The 20493-nt window shown below is 40.4% G+C and overlaps 1 protein-coding gene across 12 annotated transcripts in view; it reads left to right on the forward strand.

Moving 5' to 3' along the window:
* Window positions 1–20493, forward strand: part of baz2ba (bromodomain adjacent to zinc finger domain, 2Ba) — a 112987-nt gene that overhangs the window by 4729 nt on the left and 87765 nt on the right. For 11 of the 12 annotated variants that reach the window (XM_077518753.1, XM_077518746.1, XM_077518749.1 and 8 more), the window contains exon 2: window positions 14646–14688. The gene's annotated coding sequence lies outside the window, so the exon portion shown is untranslated. Of the gene's footprint in view, window positions 1–13288; window positions 13310–14645; window positions 14689–20493 lie in introns of those variants that run through there. The other variant, XM_077518747.1, reaches the window with a different exon arrangement.

Below are 20493 nucleotides of genomic sequence, written 5' to 3' on the forward strand. Positions count from 1 at the left end.
CATTTTGTACTTGTGTGTTTGACTCTTTGACCCATTCAATAAATGGCTGAAAGTGCATTGATGAACCCCCCCCAAACTTCTTGAGCAGCCGCTGGCTGGTGCAGCAAATTCTGGATTGCAAAGCAAAAAAAAAAATGACCTAGTGACAGCTTGAAACTTGAAAACTCATAAGAGGGGGCATGTCAAAGTCAAGGTACTACCGTACAAACATTTTGTGCTTTCCCATATTTTTGAGAGCAGGCAGGAGCCAAAGTGAAAAAGGTTAACAAATCTGTCAGTGTCAGGGGTTGTTTGCTTTGTTGCTTTGGATTGAAAGCACATTCAAATCAGTTTAATACTCAGTCTGGTTGTCATTTTCTTATATTGGAACTCTTGTTTTTGAAGTGATAAAGGGGAACTCTGCTCAACATGAACATTGAGGAATTAAGGATAGACATAGTTAAGCCCTATTTGCATGTCTACCAAAGTCAGAGCAAATGGTTGCTATTGACTAAGCTGATTAGGTGAAATTAGGTTCACGAGCTCTGTGTCTTGGGGTGCTGAATCTGACAGAACGTGGACAGCTTTTGAGAACACAATCCCATGTGCACACAAAGCTCTATGCACTATAATCCTTTATTACTAAATATCTTTTGGGAGACATGAGACCTAAGCTCTGCATTTTATAGAGATTTATTAAGTCTGTGTGTTTAATCAATTGCTTTTTGTCTCAAAATCAAATTGGTTCCTCTATTGACTGACTTCAGATGTGATGTTGAATGATGCGTTTGTTGACCAGTCCCATAGCATGCTGTCAGGATGTTGTAATCAGTTGTCCTGAAAATTTGTATCGATGAGGTAGTTTACTGTGATGCCATTCAAATGCTGTAGAAAAAGTGGGTTCGACTGAATGTAAAGCTTCAAGTCAAACAAACTGCTTGAAAGAAGTTCATCTGACTGATAAATTAATTTGAATATCCATATTGTTGACTGTATTGGAGTAAATATTTTCAATTGTTTTACTTTAACGTTATGCTTTAGTTTAACATTATGCTGCTGTGTATTCTCAACATTGTTGCATTGTTTATTTTGAACTGGCATCATACATGTCAGCATGTCACACAAGCTGCCAGTGCACCTCAGTAGGCCCAGGTTGTGTATTCTACTGTTGTCAGCTGTTACGCGCTACACCTTTTGCATCGCAAGATTAACTCTGCGTATGTACATGAAGCAAAGTCTTTCACTGGCTTTTTGCAACACTTGATCAGAACTGAGCACAAGATGACTCTCTACCAGTTACTTAAAGCTACCATGAAGCAAACAGACTTACGTTTTCAGCAGAAAAAAATCATCGGCATTCTCCAAGTAATGTGGTGCAGGATTAGTGAGCATTTGAGCCTGTATGTTTACATCAGGAGTGCACAAAGTTAGGCATACAGGCCATTTTGGCGGCATACACACTGTTACCGTTACTTACGAGTTTGTGTATTCCGCGACCAAACTCATAATTCAATTTACTCCGATATAAAATTGTGTCCAGTCCACTTTTGAAATGATTTGAAAAGCCAATAATCCATTCAGGCCCTTTTGTAAATAATAAATGTACTGTATTATAAAATAGAAATACAAAACAGTAATAGAGAATGTAAAGACATAATTCGTTTCTGCTCAGGTTGTTCGCTGTGTGCTATTAGGCTAACAATTTATATTTATATGTTTGACTCTATTTCCGTTTAATAAATGGCTGAACATGGATTCACATCTGTCGCGCTTTTTTTTTTCCCCTCCAAAGCCTCCCAACGTACATTATGCTCTCTCGCAACCAAAAAAATAAAAAATGCTGCATTTATTCAAGTCAAGATACCACTGTCATTTATTTAATATGACTTAAGTTAATTTGCTCTTACTTTGGGTGGTGCTGCTCTTAAAAAGTAGGTACAGTAAATAGTAGAATGGTGGCCATGACATCATTAGTGTAATAAATGTTAATAGTATTTTGGACGTGCAAAGAAAACAGTCAAGATGTGTCACTGTTGTGCAAAAATTTGGTGAGGGTGATTAAAGACTGATGTTAATGTAATAAAATCATTTTCATTTAACAAAGGGTGACAAACATTTATCGTCATTTTTCCTATCAGAATTTCACAACATTAATTGTAAAACTATTTGCATTGTTCGTTCCACTTTGTGCTGCTTGCCAAGTTTCGATTAATTAAACATCACACTAATGATCTAGAAGTAAACACTCTTAAATATCAGTCAGCTTGGTGCAGTTTTCTCTTGTTTTGGTTTTAAGTCCTGTGCAATGCGGAGGCTGATCTATTCTAGTGGGATTCAGGGCCACCTACGCCAAATTCCAGAAAAATCCTAAAATATTTTTTATGATTATAGAATAGAAAGCTTTGATGTCACAATTTTTTTTAAATAATCATAGCATAGCATAGCAGAGCATATTAGCATAGCATAGCATAGCATATCATATCTTTATACACACAGATTGGATTTAGAACGTTTGATAAACAAATGGAGAGCAAAGTCAAAATGGCTCCCAACATCTTTCAACTTTTCTGTATTCAGCTCTTAGTGGACAAAGAATGGACATCTCTTAAGTAAACAAAACTACTGCTTTAAATCGACTGAAACCAGATTTGTAATTTCATGTCAATTCTTAATCTGACAGTGCTGAGCTATATAAAAATTGGATTAACACACACAAACTATCGAATAGGGAACCAAATTCCTCTGGCTTATGTTTAAGCTTGGCTCAAACATTTTTTTAAGTTACTGGTACATTTGCTTTTTTTTTTTTTTTTTTTTTTTTTTTTTTTTTTTTTTTTTTCTCCAAAGTAGTGGTGTGTTGTGTTAGTCCATGACAATACAAAAAATAATACTGTAAAGAAACAATGCAAAATAGTTATTGCTATAGGTTTATATGATGGGTCTGTAACAAATTAGTAAAGATATAATTAAGCTCACCAGGACATTGAGTTGTTATAGTCCACCAAATTGGAATGTGACGAGTGTTTACCTATGTCAATGATTAGCAAAGTGGTAAAAGGGTTCCTACTAATGGTATGCGAAAGTATGACTGAAAACATGTTCATACTGTGCACTGTCCATCTTATGGACAATTACAAGCTCACGTAACAAGTCAAAATCGCGGTCTTACTCCAGGGCTTGGGGTTAGACAAGCTCTCTGCTTATTGAAAAGCATTTCTATAGATGATGATACACCTAAAATATGTAGAAAACAAAATACATTTTATCACACTTTTTTTTTTTTTTTTTAAACAATTCTTACCACTTAAGTGCTCACTGTGAAGCATTTGCCTCCATTTTGAATCACCCGATCCCACTCTTTCACAGTTTTACACATTTTCACTTACGTTCAGGGCCCATAGGATAAACATGTAATGAGTTTCCATCATATTATGTTGGAACATCCAACCGCACAACCACTTGTAGCCCTGCATTTCTTATAGCTTTATATCCTAGGCACACAGGCAAAAGCAATACATTAGGATGTTTGGTTTCACCGAGTTGGATTGCGGAAATATTAGAAATGCCCACATATTTGGAATTAACCATAGGGATGTAATCTTTTTTTTTTTTTTTCCCAAATACAGTATATTAAGATTTGTTTAGTGCAGTTGAGTTATGTTTAGCTTTGAGGTAAAATACTGTTGTGTTTATTAATCTTTTAGATGAACTATTAATATACTGCTTAGGCTTACTATAATGCTACTATTAATTTTTGGTCATGTTGGTCAAGCTTGCTGTTCTATGACACAGTTTACCAGAGTGCACAATATGTGTTACTCGCTAACCTACATCTTTAGTTGCTGTACTAGCAGGATTTTCCTTTTAGACAACGATTAATTGGAGCCACAAACAATCTATTGATGGTAATGACCATCTGGGAGCCCTGTCAAATCTCTGCATGCGAGTGCTGACACAGAGCTGTGAAATCTAGAGAGGTTGCCGAGTTCTGCTCTATTTTGCACAAACCTTTGTACCAGTCATAAATAAATAACTTGCTCATATTCCCTCATCAACCTTTTACATATGAATGTGCACACCCAGAAAACAATAATTGCTAATGAAATATAACAAGCAATGGGAACTTTAACAGATGTTTAGCAGGAGACATTAATCCTATAAGGGCTAATGGCCCTTAGAGAGGAAGATGCATTTTAGTGAAAGCTCTGGGCATCTAATTGATAATGCCTTTTATTGTTACAAATCCAGTTGGGGATTCTCAGTGTTGGCCTCAAACTGACTTGAGTTGTTTTACAGGCCCATGCAGGCATCCTATTTATTGATACGGATGATAAGTATTTACATGACCTCACAGCCTTTCAGTTAGAAAGTTGGTTCACTTTCAGATGAGCCACATAACCATATGTTGCTTCACGATTTTTGTCCAGCAATTCCTGATAATCATCAGGCTGCACGAATAACTCCAAAAAAGTGCCAAGTGACAACCACCTTTAAATGTGAGTTGTTAATACTGCTTTAAAAAGTAATATATCTGCAGTATAAAATAAGCCTGATCCGTCAATGGGCCCAGGGATATGTTTGCTTTTGCAGAAACAAGTTAACAAATTCAACCGTTCATTAAGACTGAACAACTCAAGCTTCATGTTGGTGTTCTTTGTTTAATGTGCGGTTTACACATGGTGGCTTAATGACCAAACAATAGGCGGCATAACGTACAAATGGGTCACCCCCGTGATGACTTTCAGGGGACAGAAGACAGGGCGGCCAAATTTGGGAGGGAATGGCGATAAGCTGCTTCTTTTCTCCCCCCCTGGGTCTTTATTTATCATTCAATGTGAGAATTTCCTTGATGAAAGTCAAGGTTGTTTGTGCACGCTCTGCCTCGTTTGGATGCCTGTTTTCCACCAGGAAGGCAAAAAGGTTAATTTCCCCCCCACCACCTTCCTCTAAAGCAGATAGCTTGTGAAATTCATGTTTATGTATTTATTTATTTATTTATTTAGTTATTTTTTAATGAATTCTCCAAAGGTCTGGTGCATTTTTTTCCTACTTGAGGGCTGTTTTCTTTGTTTTGTACATTAGCGAGGAAGTGAAAAGTCTGGAATGCACCACCTCCAACAGAAAGCATCAATTTAATGTGCCCTTTATAAAAAGAAAGTGACAGGAAAATCACGCAACATTGGGAGACTTATTTGTCGTGTTGAGAAAGTCGCACAAGTATTGCTTTGGTGAGACGTTCACAAAGTCTTCATTTTGTTTCAGTAGGAACTTGATTATGAAAATGCCAACAAGGTCGGGAAGCCTGCCATTTTCTTCTGATGTTTACAACACCTCGACGCTCTCCCTCTGCAGCAGGGGGGCCTGTATTTATACTTTTCGACAGAACTCCCCCCCACTCTGGCTGCGCTTTGATGGGGAAAAGGATTCTGGGAATGGGAAAAATCAGAAGAGTGCTTTGGATGAGGCAATGGGAATGATATTAGTTTCTCTGTTGGTGTGCCTCCTGGGTCAGATGCTTATACTATAGAGAAGCTTGTTGCAGGCAGGAGAGGCTGCGGGACTTGGTGGGTGCTAACAAATATGCACAAACACATACACAAGTGTTGCTAGAATACAGGGATTAGGATTTGGACACACACTCACACGCACAGATACACAAATGCATACGGCAGCCCCCCATTTATTGATCTACTTCAGCATTTAAAATCTGGTCACTGCTGCCACAAAGGCTTTTATTTTAGCTGTGCTGGCAAAGCCTGCTTGAGGCTGAGCCAGAATGTTAAATATTTAACTCCCACACAATGCCATGAGAAATGACAAGGGTAGAGGAAAAAAACAAACAGGAAAGCAGTTTGAAGCTGAGCAATAGCTTGATGTGTGTTTGTACCAAAGCATGTTTTATGTAAGCGGCACTTGTGCAATCAGCAGCTGTACATATGCAGCATCGTTCACATTTGAAATTCATAGGAAATAGGGAACTGTTATTTATCTAACAAATAAGTCATGAAAAGGAATAAGATGTCAGTTTGAATCAGACTTAACTCAATACTGACCTACACAGCCCTACCTTGTTAGCAACACAGGCTGAACTCTTTGCAATGACTGGATTAGTCATTACTGGACCTGGGACAAGCTGCTGTTTTTAGCGTTTTTAGGTTACAAAAGGGGACTCATGTTAAGAGAAGTGACTCAACTATGTCTAATCCACAGAAGCCCCATCACACGTAGTGATAAGCTGAGTACATCAGTCACTGCCATCTCCACGTTTGAGTACCATTTGTTTCTTTTAGTCTGCTCTCAGTGTGCGAAACCCCGGTATAAAAACTAACTTCTCCTTTTTTTTCCCCTTCATGTGGAAATTATTTGTGCGCAGCGTGTCTCAGGTGATGATGAAGAAATGGTGTCATTAGTGTTGTTCACATTTCAGCATAATACGACTAGAAAAGGTCAAAGCAAAATGTATTGTTAGTGACAACCCAACATTGCGAGAACAGTATGGTGCATTAACATTATAAAAAAAAATAAAAAAATCACCACAAGGCAGCTAAACCACAAGCGTTTGCGCATCCAGCTGAACCTGCTACCGCCGTTGTTTTTCTGGAAAAGCCCAGTTCGCCTCAGCTCGCTTGTGGCATTGTCCCGCTTCCCCCCTTTTTCTATCTGTCCCTCGCTTGTGCTCTCGCCTCCTGAACGATGACACTGAGAGACAGCTGTAACGTGAGACGCGTCTCGATCCTGGCAGGGGCTTGGAAAGCCGAGGTGGAAGAAGGGAGGGAGAGGCCTTTATCTGAGACTGGGGGCACTGACCTCCCTCATTCCCCTTCTCCTCCTTTCTCTCTGTCTTTGCGTCTGGTCACATATCCTATCCTCCCCCACCAACCGAAGCTAGGGCTGCACTCTCAAAAAATGGAATGTGAGGAGGACACATGGGCAGATGCGGGTGTACATGTCCTCCTGGTTTTGTATTTTTCTTCCTTGTATAATTTAGATCATTTCTCAGGATCTCACTTTGGTCTTATAGATACATTCAACACGTGCTCAATCGAACAAGAGTTTGAGATTGTATGTTTTTTTTTTTTTTAATGGTCTCTGACTTTCTCAGTGCAACACGCAGATGGAAACAGTGACACATCCCCCCAAACTCCAAGCGACGGTTGCTAAATCCTCTGCGAGAGCTCCCGTGTGTAATCCAAACATTTAGAGCTAATTTAAGCATGCAGGCAGTGGCAGCATCCTTTAGGAAACAACAGCTCTCTCACTCTCGCTCTCTTCCTCCGTCCACCAAGTGTGTGCAAAACTTTTGTGTGTTTATGAGCGAATGTCTTCTTGTAGCTGGAGGGAAATGAAAGCACTCAATCACTCACCTGTCAGAGTACTTCAGAATCCATCCCACACGCACACACACACACACAGACGTGCATGCGCACTTAACCCTGAGGGTTTGACAGGACTGGCCCTTTATTGACTCCCTTGATCAAGGAGACAGTAGATCCATTTAATAGAAGTACACATGCACGCGCATGCACTCACTCACACAAACGCTGGAATAAAAGTGGATCTCCATTTGTTCTCTTCCCAACGCTAGTGTAACCTTCCACATGCTACAGAGCTCATGTAAAATCACTGGTGAGTTGCCTGTTGTATCAGATTTGGAAAACGAGTACTCAAAGCTGTCATCTTGCATTCCTTATGAAATTGGCTGACAATTTCCTTATAAGTATTTTATATCTGAAATTGTGCTTTGTTTTCACATCCTTGATGTTCAACCTTGGATTCGTTGGACCAAACACGTGGGAAAGCATGTTACGGTCCTATAAAGTAAACTTTTTGACCATCTTTCCTCAAGGAATGTGTTAGGCTGGAGCTGGAACCTTAGTAAAGGTGGAGGGAATTTTGAACATTTCTCGATAGTGGTTTGTGTTAGTGCAAATCCTTCATACTTCTGCTGGAAGGCAAAAAAAAATATGACAGGAAAAACGTACTCGAACGACCTAGCTGTATTTGGGGTTAATTAAAAGTGCTTAAAATGGGGGCAGGTGTGTGCAGAGTGACTCCCATTTAATATGAGATTGAACATGATTGGTTGATTGTGAGCACAACTGCATCCACAATTATGAGTGTATGTTTCTCACTACTTTTGTATTAGTTCTACCAGTTACATTAATGGTAGAAAAGGTTATGAAATACAATTTCTTGGTCTCATTTTTTAGTATCTAAAAAACCTGGCATTCAACAGGGGTGTGCAGTCTTTTTATAGAGACTCTGCATTGACCAGTCAAAACATTGATACCCAATAAAAAAAGCTGTATCAAATATTCTGCCTTTACAGAGGGTAATAATGCTCTGTTTCGACTGACACAGAGATTTATTAATAACCAGGGGTGCACATAAGCCGTGCGCATAGGACTGGAAATTGAATATTGTGCTCAAGTTTGTTTAGGTCACTAGCTTCAATTTGCCACGATTGCTTCTGAGGACCAACTTCAAAATAAAATGAGTAAGGCATTGATATTTATGTATAGTATTACTGTAATTTCCGGACTATAAGCCGCAAAGCTGGGCATCGTCATTGACTAGAATTGACGATTGATGGCATCTGCTTCAACGCTTTCAGCGAATGCTTGATAATGCGACGCCTTGAAGAAATGCACAGACTGAGCACCGAGTGAAGCAGGCTTACTTTGGTCGATCGTGCTGAGTACACACGGTCCTTCTCAATCCGTGTATTTTTGCATTATCAAGCATTCGCTGAAAGTGCTGTGGCACACGCCAAAAGGTGGGCACTTCCATCAATCATCAATTCCAGCGGGAGCGGGACAGTTTGTGCCCTAATCGTCGAAAAGAAACGCAGAAGTGCATAAGATGCTGCATTTAAGTTAAAGGCAATCGACCTGTCGAATTCTGACACTGACAAAGAGGAACATAAGTTTTTTTGGTTTTGAGAGCAAGAATTACCAGCAAGGACTGACTTTTTTTTTTTTTTTTTTTTTGCTATAGTAGGCTGTAGGGGTGTGAATTGCCTAGTACCTGACGATTCGATTCGTATCACGATTCACAGGTCACGATTCGATTCGATACCGATTAATCCCGATACGAATTTATAAGTCGATTGTTGCGATTTTTTCCATTCAAATTTAGAAAATACTAATCAGTAAGCTTGTAGAGTGTAAGATTTATATGAAAATGTATTATTTATTTATCTGAAATTTCAGACTTATAGTGGTTGTAATCTGTTTCATGTTTGAACAGCATTAAAATAAAATATTAAGGCTTAATGTTCCGTTCATATAACATTCTTCCATGCTCAAGGTGTGAATCCTAAAAAAAAAAATCGATTCTGCCGATTATTGAATAGATTCGAGAATCGCGCGATGTAGTATCGCGATATATCGCCGAATCGATTTTTTTTAACACCCCTAGTAGGCTGGTTATTTTTGTTACAGTAATGTGTTATTAATTAATGCACATTTACTGCCATGTTACTGGCGAGCACTTTTAAAACTGGATTTCTTAAGCCATTTGTCGTTATTGCTTCGTCAAGCGCTGTAAGTTTTGTTCTGTTGTTATACTGTACTACTGCTGTGACTGCAGGAGGTGCGCTGTATTATTTGTGCACCTCATGAATGCTGTTCAGATGTTAATAAATGGGACACGTTCCCAAACAGCCATCTCTGTCCCGGCAATCCTCTTTGTGGTAGCGGGAACCCTTATATACCAGTGCGGTAACATTCAAACTTCTGCGGCTTACAGTCTGGTGCGGCTTATGTGTGGACCAATCTCGAGTATTCTCCAAATTTAGCTTGCGCGGCTTATAGGCAGGTGCGCCTTAGGAATTTACGGTACTTGTTTCACATTTATTTTGAAGTTGAGCCGCCTTTTGAGTCTATGAACCGCTGTGGCGACTGGTTTGATAGTAGGCTTGCTCCCTGCTAATGCATTCACTGTGAGACGTTGGGACGTGTCTGCAGAGACTGTTATCTCCATATTGTTGCGTCATGGCTTTGACGTTCTGTCAAAATATGTCATTACACAAATGTGGCCTGTGATGCAAAAAAAAAAAAAGAAGAGTGGACACCAAACGGCTGCCCTAGAAAACTATACTATAAATACGTTGCTGATCACAGGTTCCCATACCACACTGCATAAGTGACTCAATTGTGGTAAATATGAACTTAATGACTTATATTATTTTAATAAGCTTCCATTGATGTACCCCTGGTAGATGATATTGAACTGTAAATTGAAAAAACCCAAAGATTATCACTGCGCCGGAAATTTTGTTTGCTTGCACTGTTGACACACTTCCACAACAAAATAAAAGCAATGCCTACTGTATATTTTATTTTAACTTCATGAAGGCTGCAGAGACTATGGATAGGCTGAATGTGGGCCATAACGTGCCCAAATGTGCCGTAAGTCTTTAAATTCATCCATGGGGTCAGTTGGTCGGGGAAAAAATGAGGACCAAACTGTAGCAACCTTTGGTGCTCATTTGAGAACCATACCAGATTTTTTATGCGTGATCCTATTAATAACAGTATGTATATTATTGTAGTGCTCAGTGGTGTATAATTGTACCATATCATACCAAGTGCTTGGTCAAATATTTTGGTTACCTTAATTAGTTACATGAGGGATGTGAGACAGTTCTACAACCACAGTACGGTAATCATATTACCTAGAGGTGTGCAGCTCTCGATAGATGATTCAATACGTATGCCGATACATGGGTGTGGTATTTAACGTAGAATCATTTGATTCAGTTGCATTGAATGGGATTGTGACTCAGTTCCATATGGCACGGCTAAGTTCGAGAGGATATGACGCAAAGAGTTTCGTTTTACAACCTGAATTGTCATTTAGTGGCAGTAAATGTGGCATTTACTTAAAAGATGGCATCAATAAAAGACAATTTGATATTTATCTTGAAATACTCGTTTGAACGATTCGATCTGATTCGCTCAAATCTGTTAATCCAAACCAATTTTCAGTTTGTTTTTTTGTTACGCTTTGAAATATTTCTGATTCGCTCAAATCTGTTAATCCAAACCAATTTTCAATTTGTTTTTTTGTTACGCTTTGAAATATTACTGAATTGCCTCTAACCTCTGCCTACCTCTAACAGTGATTACCATAAAAGAAGAACATTATTACAGTATCTTGTAATATCTTGAGGCAGAATATTTGATAGCGTATTTGTATTGGACCTACCTGTATTGCGCAAGTGGTCATACATAATGTGTTGGCTGGTTGGTTTGGAAGCGTTACCATTAGTTTATGCTATGTCTCCTAAACCCTTTTTAAAACCCACATATTGCATCATTGACTAGGTATACTCGTGCCACCGTCCTCTTTTGGACTTATTCTGTCGGCCCTTTTGGGCCCTGGTAGGTCACGTTTTGTCTGAGTGTTTTGGATGAGCATTGAGCCGGCAGAGTGTTTGGGAGGGAGAGAGATGTGACAGCTGTGTTGGTCATGGCTGCTCTGACCTTCACACGTCATGTTGATGGATCATAAAATTTGTAACGATACACTGAAGCTGTTGTTTAGGCCCACACAAGCCCGACGATCTGTTCACATAACTGGTGCCATCACTGGTCCAAAGCAAATGGTGGACGGTCACCAAGTAGGACAGCTTGAGTGCATATGAATGACTTTTGTCTCGTATGGAGAAGCACATTTCTGCAATGGGCTCTCTGCCACAAAGCGAGAGGAATGATGACGGCAGCACAAAAACATGCATGTGTACACAGCCAAGAACACGCACACGTACACGCAAACACACACAAGCTTGGCATTTCTTATACATTCTATCTCCCACAAATGGATTGCAGGATTGTTCAGAGCTTTCTGCCTGTCCCAAAGCGCTTTGCTCCGTGCGTCGGCTCCCCGGAGACGGCACTTGCTCCATCTAGTCAAGGAAGAAACCATTTAGTGGAATGAAAAAGGCGCACACATTGATTGGAAGGCATACACAGGGTGGCTGCTAGGAGGATTTGACTAGCATGTAGACAAACGTTTCCCACACAGGTTTTTTTATTGCTCCACCGGCTCCCTACTTTGCCCCAAACACACACTTTCTCACATACAAAAGTACTCGCACACAGATTCCATTTTGTCAGCTTTCAGCCGCAGATCATGTAACGATAAAAGATGCTGCCCCGCAGTTAAACACTGCCAGTAAATCACAAGGCAAAGAAAGCTAGGAGAAGCACTTATTTTTAAGCAGCATGAGAGACCACACTGGGGGGAAGGGGTTGAGACAGATAGGGCAAGACACGGAGAGAGCGAGGGAGGAAGAGAGAGCCTCTTTGTGCACTGTGTACTGACATTGTGTGTGATGAAGAGATGAATCACTGCTATTTAGGGATTGGTTTCCTGCAACTGATTGTGTGACGACTGTGTGGCGGACAAGACTGTCAAGACTTGCCTGTTTTGTTCTGGGGGCTTCAGGAAAATGTCTGCGGCCAAGTTTCTCTAGCTTGCTCCCACAGGGAGCAGCAACAAGAGACAAACACCTCACTACTGCTCCTCTACTAACAAAGCATCAAATATTCAAAAGCCAGGGATTTTAGGCCAATCGGAATTATGTGTGTTTTAGAGTACACTTGTTTTGTTCATGTGAATACCAACAGATATTTGTAAAGAGGCCACAAGCAACTTCACAGCTTTTTCTGTCAGCCTTTTAACAAGCAAAATATTAAATGTAGTGATGAGATGACTGCAATGAAGTGGCATTTGGTTTCATACCAAGACTATTTTTCACTGTAACATTGTTGTCTGACTTTCAGAAACGTGATGACATTATTCACCCGAGTTAATGAAAAGGTGAACATCATTTGCTTCTGTGATAACATGGTGAATCTGAGCCATTGTTCAATTATGCATCGTATAATTGTCCAATTATATCATGGTAAACACTGTTGTGATTAGTAGAGATTTTAATACATTATTTAGAAATGAATGTTTAGTGTACTAATGAGCTAGAAATGTCGATTCGCTCACAAGTTGTGTGTGAGTGCTGAGATGCATTTGTCCAAATATTAAGCACAAGATTTCCCCAGGTACCAATGCAAGTATTGCTGTTTGGGGCTGTTAGCAGCATATGGATGACATCAATACATTCTGATTGAACATGATTTCTCTTATATGACATCATTGCTGCATCATTGCTTTGTCTATACAATCAACAGAACAGAATGATTGTAGTTATGTGAAGAAATGTTTGGCACTATGATCTTGAATAACTTGGATCCATTGTTAGTCAGTTGAATGAGACACCAGATTTGTATCATTGCCAAAAACTATGTTGTAAGACTGACACAAACAGGTAAAGATTGCTTGACAAAATGAGGTTAACAGATGAACAGCCTGATTTTCGCAGAGGAAAATGATGGCAGACAGCAGCGTCTTCCTTATCCAGAGTGATTCACCTGGCAAGTCATTTTTCTGTGCTTAGCCCTGATGAGCAGAAATCCTTTAATCATCCACTAATAGGTCTTTATGAAAAGGCAGGAGATGAATTCAGTCTACCTGGCTCTCTGTTATCATTATGGCTGCGACGAGTTATCAAAGTGTGTTGCTGTGCGTCTGTTGTCTGCGCATGTTTGTCTGATTACCATCAACACCGGTAGTCCAGCTCATTCTGTACAATATGACAGACCTGTCAGTTTCTCTTTCGGTGTAGATAACCCGTAAAGGCAACTTCACTTGGACTCATAAAACCATCTTCTTGCAACAAATGCCATTGACAGGAATTCTGAAAACCGCACCTTAGCTTTCAATGTGCTCAAGCTGCTTTTGGTAAACGTTATTTAATAGATACTAGATATATACTAGAACTGGACTGGATTTTGTGTGTGAACGTTTCTGTTTGATCCGAAGCTGCTGACCAGATGGATGCGTTTGTTGTCAGCAAAACCTTGTTGGTTACTCACACGCTCACGCGCTTGACACCGTCTGTGTCTGGGAACTTCACTGGTGTTGGCGTAGAAGCTGAAAATGGTTCTGCACAGTTTTGCACCAGACTGTCTACATTTTTATTGTCAAAGAAAATTGAACATAAGCCATAAGATATAAAAGCAGGCACGGTCTGTGTACGTGTGTAGTGTCATATGCGCAGCAGAGCGGCATCTGTTGTGTTGAGCTGCTTAGTTTAGGCTCAGGCTGAGAGCACAGGAGGGCCTTAGAGACAATGCATGAGAGATGGGCGTGAGAACACTGGGAGGGCTTGGTTCTCTACAAGAACTGTCTTGTGTTTGGGGAAAATATCCTCACACTCAAAGCTCCAGTGTGTAGATCCAATTCTAACAAACTGGTTTTGCAAGAAATGGCTCTGAGAGGAAGAGAGAGAGAGAAACACATTGTGTGTGTACACACACGTGTATCTTGTGTGCAGCCACAGATGTGTTAGGACATTTTTTCCCCCTTTTTGATGCCTGTGCACATCATGAATATGAATATAAAAAAAGCTGGAACTTTGATGTGTAGGTACTTTTAGGGGCCTAATCCCCTCCTGAAATCCAATAGGGAAAGGATTCACATTTAAAACGTGTCCATTTCATTTGTGGCATAAATCAAAGCGATGCATAAAAATGTTTCATTCCGGTGACTCAGCCTGTGTTTTACTCGGAACCTCAGCAGTGTTTTGTTTCTCTTCTCCCCAGGTGTTACAGCAGTTATGACAAAGAGCTGAAGACATCTCAAACAGTGAGTATGTTCTCCTCACACCGGAATGTATGAGGGGTGATGCGTGACTTTTTGAAAAGCTATATACATTGTCATCCTTTTTTTTTTTTTTTCCTCCCCACTCAATAACAACCATGCAAACTCTGCCAGTTTCAGGCCTCATTTGATTTTTAATTCATTCAGCAAAACAGGATGTTTTTTTTCCCTTCGTCAAATTAAATTTAACAAGAGACCCTTGAAAAGAGGTTGTTATGATTACATTACAAATTCGGGGTTCATTCAGTGAATCGAGCAATTAATTAGATTTCTCCCATTCAAATCGGAATATTTGTATGAAACGTACCCAGCTAATAAGCATCCTTAGTTTGCTATCTGCTCAGAGCTAGTGCAGAATGTAAATGGTTGTTAACTGTGCCCTACAGGGGCTTCCAGGGATGCAGGATTGCGTGCAGTTGTTTATGTGTGCTGCTACGTGCGGCGTTAATCTCCCTCTCGCCCTTCCTCCTCGCTCCCTTTTCCGTGCGCGGCTCACTCCTGTCTCTGTGTGAGTGCTATCTGTTGTCAGGGGCGCGGCTGCGTCCTCCAGGCTTCACTTCACACCAAGGTGGCAGTTTGTTGTTGCGCACGCAGACAATGACTTGCACTTTCCTCTCCTACCTGACCCGATGGCCTGCGAGTGTCTTTTATTAGTTTTTTCTTTTTAACAGAATGAATAGTGCATTGCTTATGTGTTCCCGGACCTGATTCTGTCAGGTTGCTGCACCATCTCTGCCTGTAAATGATGCATTGTGTTGCCGCATGCTGCTTGTATCATTTGTGATGAGTATTGATGAGTACTCACCCCTCTGGGGGAATCATTTACTGGGGTGGGGGAAGAGACATGTAGCTGTTTCTTACTGGGTTTTTGGGGCCCTCTTGCAGAACATAGTACAGAAGGAGTGAATACATCCAGCTGTCTGTTTTTTTTTCCTCAGCCCATGGCATATTTTTTAAATTAACAATTGATGCTGCTCATGTCGTTTATCTGTTATGGTGCGAGACCCACAAACTTCCTCTAAGAAAGAAACCTCGAACAGACCTGAAGCGCTGGGGGGTGACCGCCCGCTTCAGTTAGTTAGTTTGAAATGGACAGTTAGAGGGCCAGAAGCTCAACAATGGGCACAACAGAATAGTAAGAGTCCCATGACCGTTAATAAGGGTGATACCGGTCTGCTCCTAATGCCATGGTCCTAGCCACACCAAGCAGCTATAAGATTTTGAGATACTTACAAGTAAAATAGTAGTAAAGTTTCTATTTGTGCAGCCCTGGTGACAGAAACCAATTCAGTTGGAATTGTGAATAAAATGGTTTGTTCCACTTTCTGTTCTGTGTCAAGTCCGTCTTAGTACAGATTGCCTTGTTTCGTTCTGAATGAGGGGATTCTGAATGATGTGATTCAGCTGCTGTTCACTACAGGGGCGGATCTATTCTAGTGAGATGATATGGTGGTTGCTGGCCATTCCAAAATACTGCAAAAATCCTCAACTTTTTGCTTGATCAACGACTGTTGTTGTTGTTGTTGTTGTTTAATAAACATACCAGAGGTGAGCGTGTCAATGAATTTTGAGCGTCTGTCATTTGGCAATCGTCAACAGTCAGGAGGCCCTTCCGTCATCATCAATCCGTCAATACAGTATTTCAAGCCGAACCGTCAATCTGTCATTCGTCGATTGCGCAGCAAAATGAGCGTCCGTCAATGTTTCCGTCATTCAAGGTGGGCCTCCGTCACTGTTCCATCAATCGTCACTCGTCACTCAACCAAAATGGGTTGTCCATCATTGATGGATTGCCAAATTTATTGACGGTTTGACTATTATTTTGATGGACAAAAAACCCCTTCCAATGCTTAGTTCGCCAATTTTTCAGTTTCCCATATGTCAATATTGATGGAATGCCCACCACTGGAACATACAATATAAGAACAATGTGTAATTGCTGAGCATATCTTTACACACATTGTTCTTAGTACATTACTGTATATAAAAATAAAATGTGAATTGGGTGTTGCCATACCCGACAGCCCGACATGTGTTCAACTGGGCTCACAGTTCAGAGGTCATAGGTTCCTATCCGGGCTCAGACCTTCCTGTGTGGAGTTTGCATATTCTCATTGTGCTTGCGTGGTTTATCTCCAGGTGTTTGGGCCTTCCATCCCCATTACAGACATTCACGTTTGTTTGAAGACCAAACTGTCCTCAAGTGTGAATGTCTAGTATATGTGCCCAGGGATTGGCTGGGATAGGGTCAAGATCATCCGTGACCCTAATGAGGTTAAGCCGTAAAAAATGGATGAATGGAATGTCAAAGTGGACCAAGTTCCACCCTTCCTTTACCTCATCCAGTTATGATTCTAATTTTGTTGACCTTTTGTGAGAGGAAACGGCAATGAGCAGCTTTAGTTTCAAACTCAAAGGAAAATGCAAATGTGGGGAAAAGAAAGTGTAAAGACATATCATTTTGACTTGTTTGTGCACATGAACTTTCAGTCCATCTTAAATTGATCCAAGCAGTACATTGCGAGTGTTTTTGACATATTCGGTTAAAGTATCCTGGCCCTACATACCCACGCATGTAACATTCATCCACTTTAAGATTGCTATTTTTCATGCCTATGAAGAGTGTGTGCATATATTAAGTGCTGTAATGCATGTGGACTATTTGTACTTTAGCCAAGGTGGGCACAGTATCGCATGCGTAGCCCCATCTGCTTGATCGGAGCTTGAAATGCAGTGCCTTTTAATGACAAAACAGAGTGGCTGGGAGCTATGCAGAAAAGAAGGGAGTGCGCGTGCGTTTGCATGCATGTACGTATGCGTGCGGATATGTGCGAGGGGTGAGAGTGGATGCGCGCCGCATGAGTGTGAATTAGAGAGGAATAAAGGGAGAGGGAGAAAGAGAGAAAAACATCTCGAAGGTCAGGAACAGCAGGCGGCCGTAAGGGAGAGACACGTGAGACAGAGATAGTCTTGCGTCAGCCCCACAACTTTGCTCTTTAAGTGTGTGTGTGCATGTGCGTTTCCTATGGGGCCAACAGTTCCATCCGCATCCTACTGTGTGTTACAATGGAACAAAATTGCAGTATTATAGACAGACAGATCGACATTACAAGACATTACGTACACATTTCAGAGCCAGTCAGTCACTGAGCTTCAGATAATTTTTCTACATGGCCCTCGTGACAGTGGAAGGGGAAATTACACCTCATAGCCTGAGGGGAAGAATTTGTGTGTCTCGCTGCCTGTCACAAAAGGCGAATAGGGTTTCATCAATCTGAGAAAGCACTATCATTTTCAGCTCTTGCTCTTTGTTTCTCCGTCTTTTTTTTCCCCAGTGCCCTTTAAACTGGTTCCCTGTTAGATTAAGGAAGTGTTGAGATAACGCGGAAACATTTAGTACTTTGCACTTGCCTCGGAGCTACGGTTGTTAAAAAGCTGCTGCGAGCCAGTCCTCGGGATAGAGAGCAGTCTCGACAGAGGACGGCGTAGATTCAGCTGACACACTCAGCACTCATTGGGGCTTACCCATCATGTCTTCTTCAGCTCTTGTGCGCACAGACTCACACAGTGGTGGGAAGAAAAAAAGTACGAATATTTTAGTTACCAAACTTAAGTAAAAATTTCAGATATCTGTGCTTGGGTATGTATTTTTCTGACAGCTTTTTATTCTTACTCCTCCCTACATTTAAAATGCTTTATAAAAAAAAAGAGAAAGAAAATGGTTAATGTACTACACTAATTGTGGGGGTTAGGGACCGGGCCGGCCCAATAAAGCACAAAAATTTGAAAAAAAAGACAGAAATTCTAAGGCTGATTAAACATTCAAAGTGTGTGTGTGTATATATATATATAGGCCTATATATATATATATATATATACCACAAAAAATGGGGTTCCCCCTCCAAACAAAATAAAAAAAATATTTTCAAAAAATATGACAAATATTTAAAAAAAAATTCGATAGCTGGAAAAAAAACAAAAAAAAACAAATAGTAATAATAGCGAGTGCCGAACGCAGAGTATGCAGGAGTCAACTAACGTACAGTTCTATGAATCCCAAATGACTCCCAGAGCTTTCTGTTACTAATATCTGTTATCATTACTTTATCAAAATAGCTTTTACGTTTTTCAAACTCCTCCATTGATGACACAGCGTAAAAAAGATGTAAATAGATTGATTTATTAAAATCTTGGAATCTTATAAGCAGTGGTGGAATGGAAACCAGGGAGCATTAACGATGATGGCAACAGATTGGAGAAGCATGATATTCCCCGTCCGTGGCCATAATTAACAGAATTGTTTGTTACTTGCTTCTGGCATCCAAATATAATTCTCAGTCAAATCTGGGAAACATAAGTAATGTATATTATTTCAGTTATTTGCTAGTTTAGATTTTTTTTTTGTTACAGTGACAAATTGATGCCCTGCTAAAAGCGGTTTGTTTTGCATATTCATCTGGCGTTTACAAAGTTGAATTGTCACTTCTACTGTAACCCAGATTTTTTTGTTTTTTTGTTTTTTAAACAAGAGTTTCTGTACTTCTGCTTAAGTACAATGTGATTACTTTAGACGGACACTTCTTGGTCCACACGGTCTCAATAGGGTTCAGTCCACCAGCCAGACTTTTGATTTACCCTGTCTGCCCTAAAAAGCTTGCACTCGTCCTGTCACCAGCACAGAGTGAGGCTGCTCTTTTCCCGACCCTTGTGCCATGATTCACTGCCTCGCGCCCAGGGAGCCTCAGTCCGCTTGGGGGGCTGCCCGCCTGGACGATAATGTGCGTGGTCATGAGGAGGCCACAATGAATTGGGGCCTAGACAAAACGAGAGCTGAGAACCCAAGCTGTCCCAGAGAGGGCAACAACAGGAGGTCTGTGTGTGTGTGTGCGTCCATGTGCTTTTTGTAGTTCATGCTGGGATATCGAGCACACAATGCAGAGTTTTGGGTGTAGTCCTACAAAACAATTGCACCATGGCGATTTGTGAAACATTATGAGTAGACTTTTATATATGTCATACATCTCAAACCTTAAGTCTCTCACAGTTGATTGCAATTTGAGGAACTTGGGCTGAGTTCAGCCCCAATGTGTGGATTTCAAACCATTTATCAATAAGAATCTGTTGCCATCGGAAAGCTGTCATTTATCTAGCTGAGTTTGTTGAACTGATTTGGTAGCTTCATTTTGGTTCGTAGGTCATCGATTCATTTGGACCTCTGTATTGGTTACTAGTCATGTACAGTATTCACCATTAGTGTTGTCGCTCAATGTTGGGATGGTTTAGAAAATGTTGGGAAGGCATTAAACTAAAAACATAAAATTTTGCTTAAAGATTACTGTCTGTGGGTCTGTGATATGTATCATACGGCTTGCTTAGGTTTTGCTCCATACCGAACTCTGCCGAGGAACACGACTCAACTGGGCTATCATGAACGAATTACAATCGGCGATTAACACACGCACACCGCACAAGAAAAATTCCGACTTATGGCTTTCTTATCTGAAAACGTTTTTATCTGAAAACGTTTTTAGCCACTACATATACACTGTACTGTAAATTCTTAAATTGAACCACAAACAACATGGCACAGTTGTCAAGGAAGAAGTGGATTGCACTGGCCTCTGGAGCTACTGTATCTTATAATACAAAGATAGGAAATCGTATGAAAATGTATTGACCACACTCATGTAGTTTGTCAACAGACTCTCCACACTTCGTTTTTTAGCCAAAGGTTCGTGTAAAATGAAAAATGTAGTGAAGTATTATTGTAAAACACAATATATACAACTT

The sequence above is a fragment of the Festucalex cinctus genome, chromosome 4 (genome assembly GCF_051991245.1).
Source record: "Festucalex cinctus isolate MCC-2025b chromosome 4, RoL_Fcin_1.0, whole genome shotgun sequence".
NCBI lineage: Eukaryota > Metazoa > Chordata > Actinopteri > Syngnathiformes > Syngnathidae > Festucalex > Festucalex cinctus.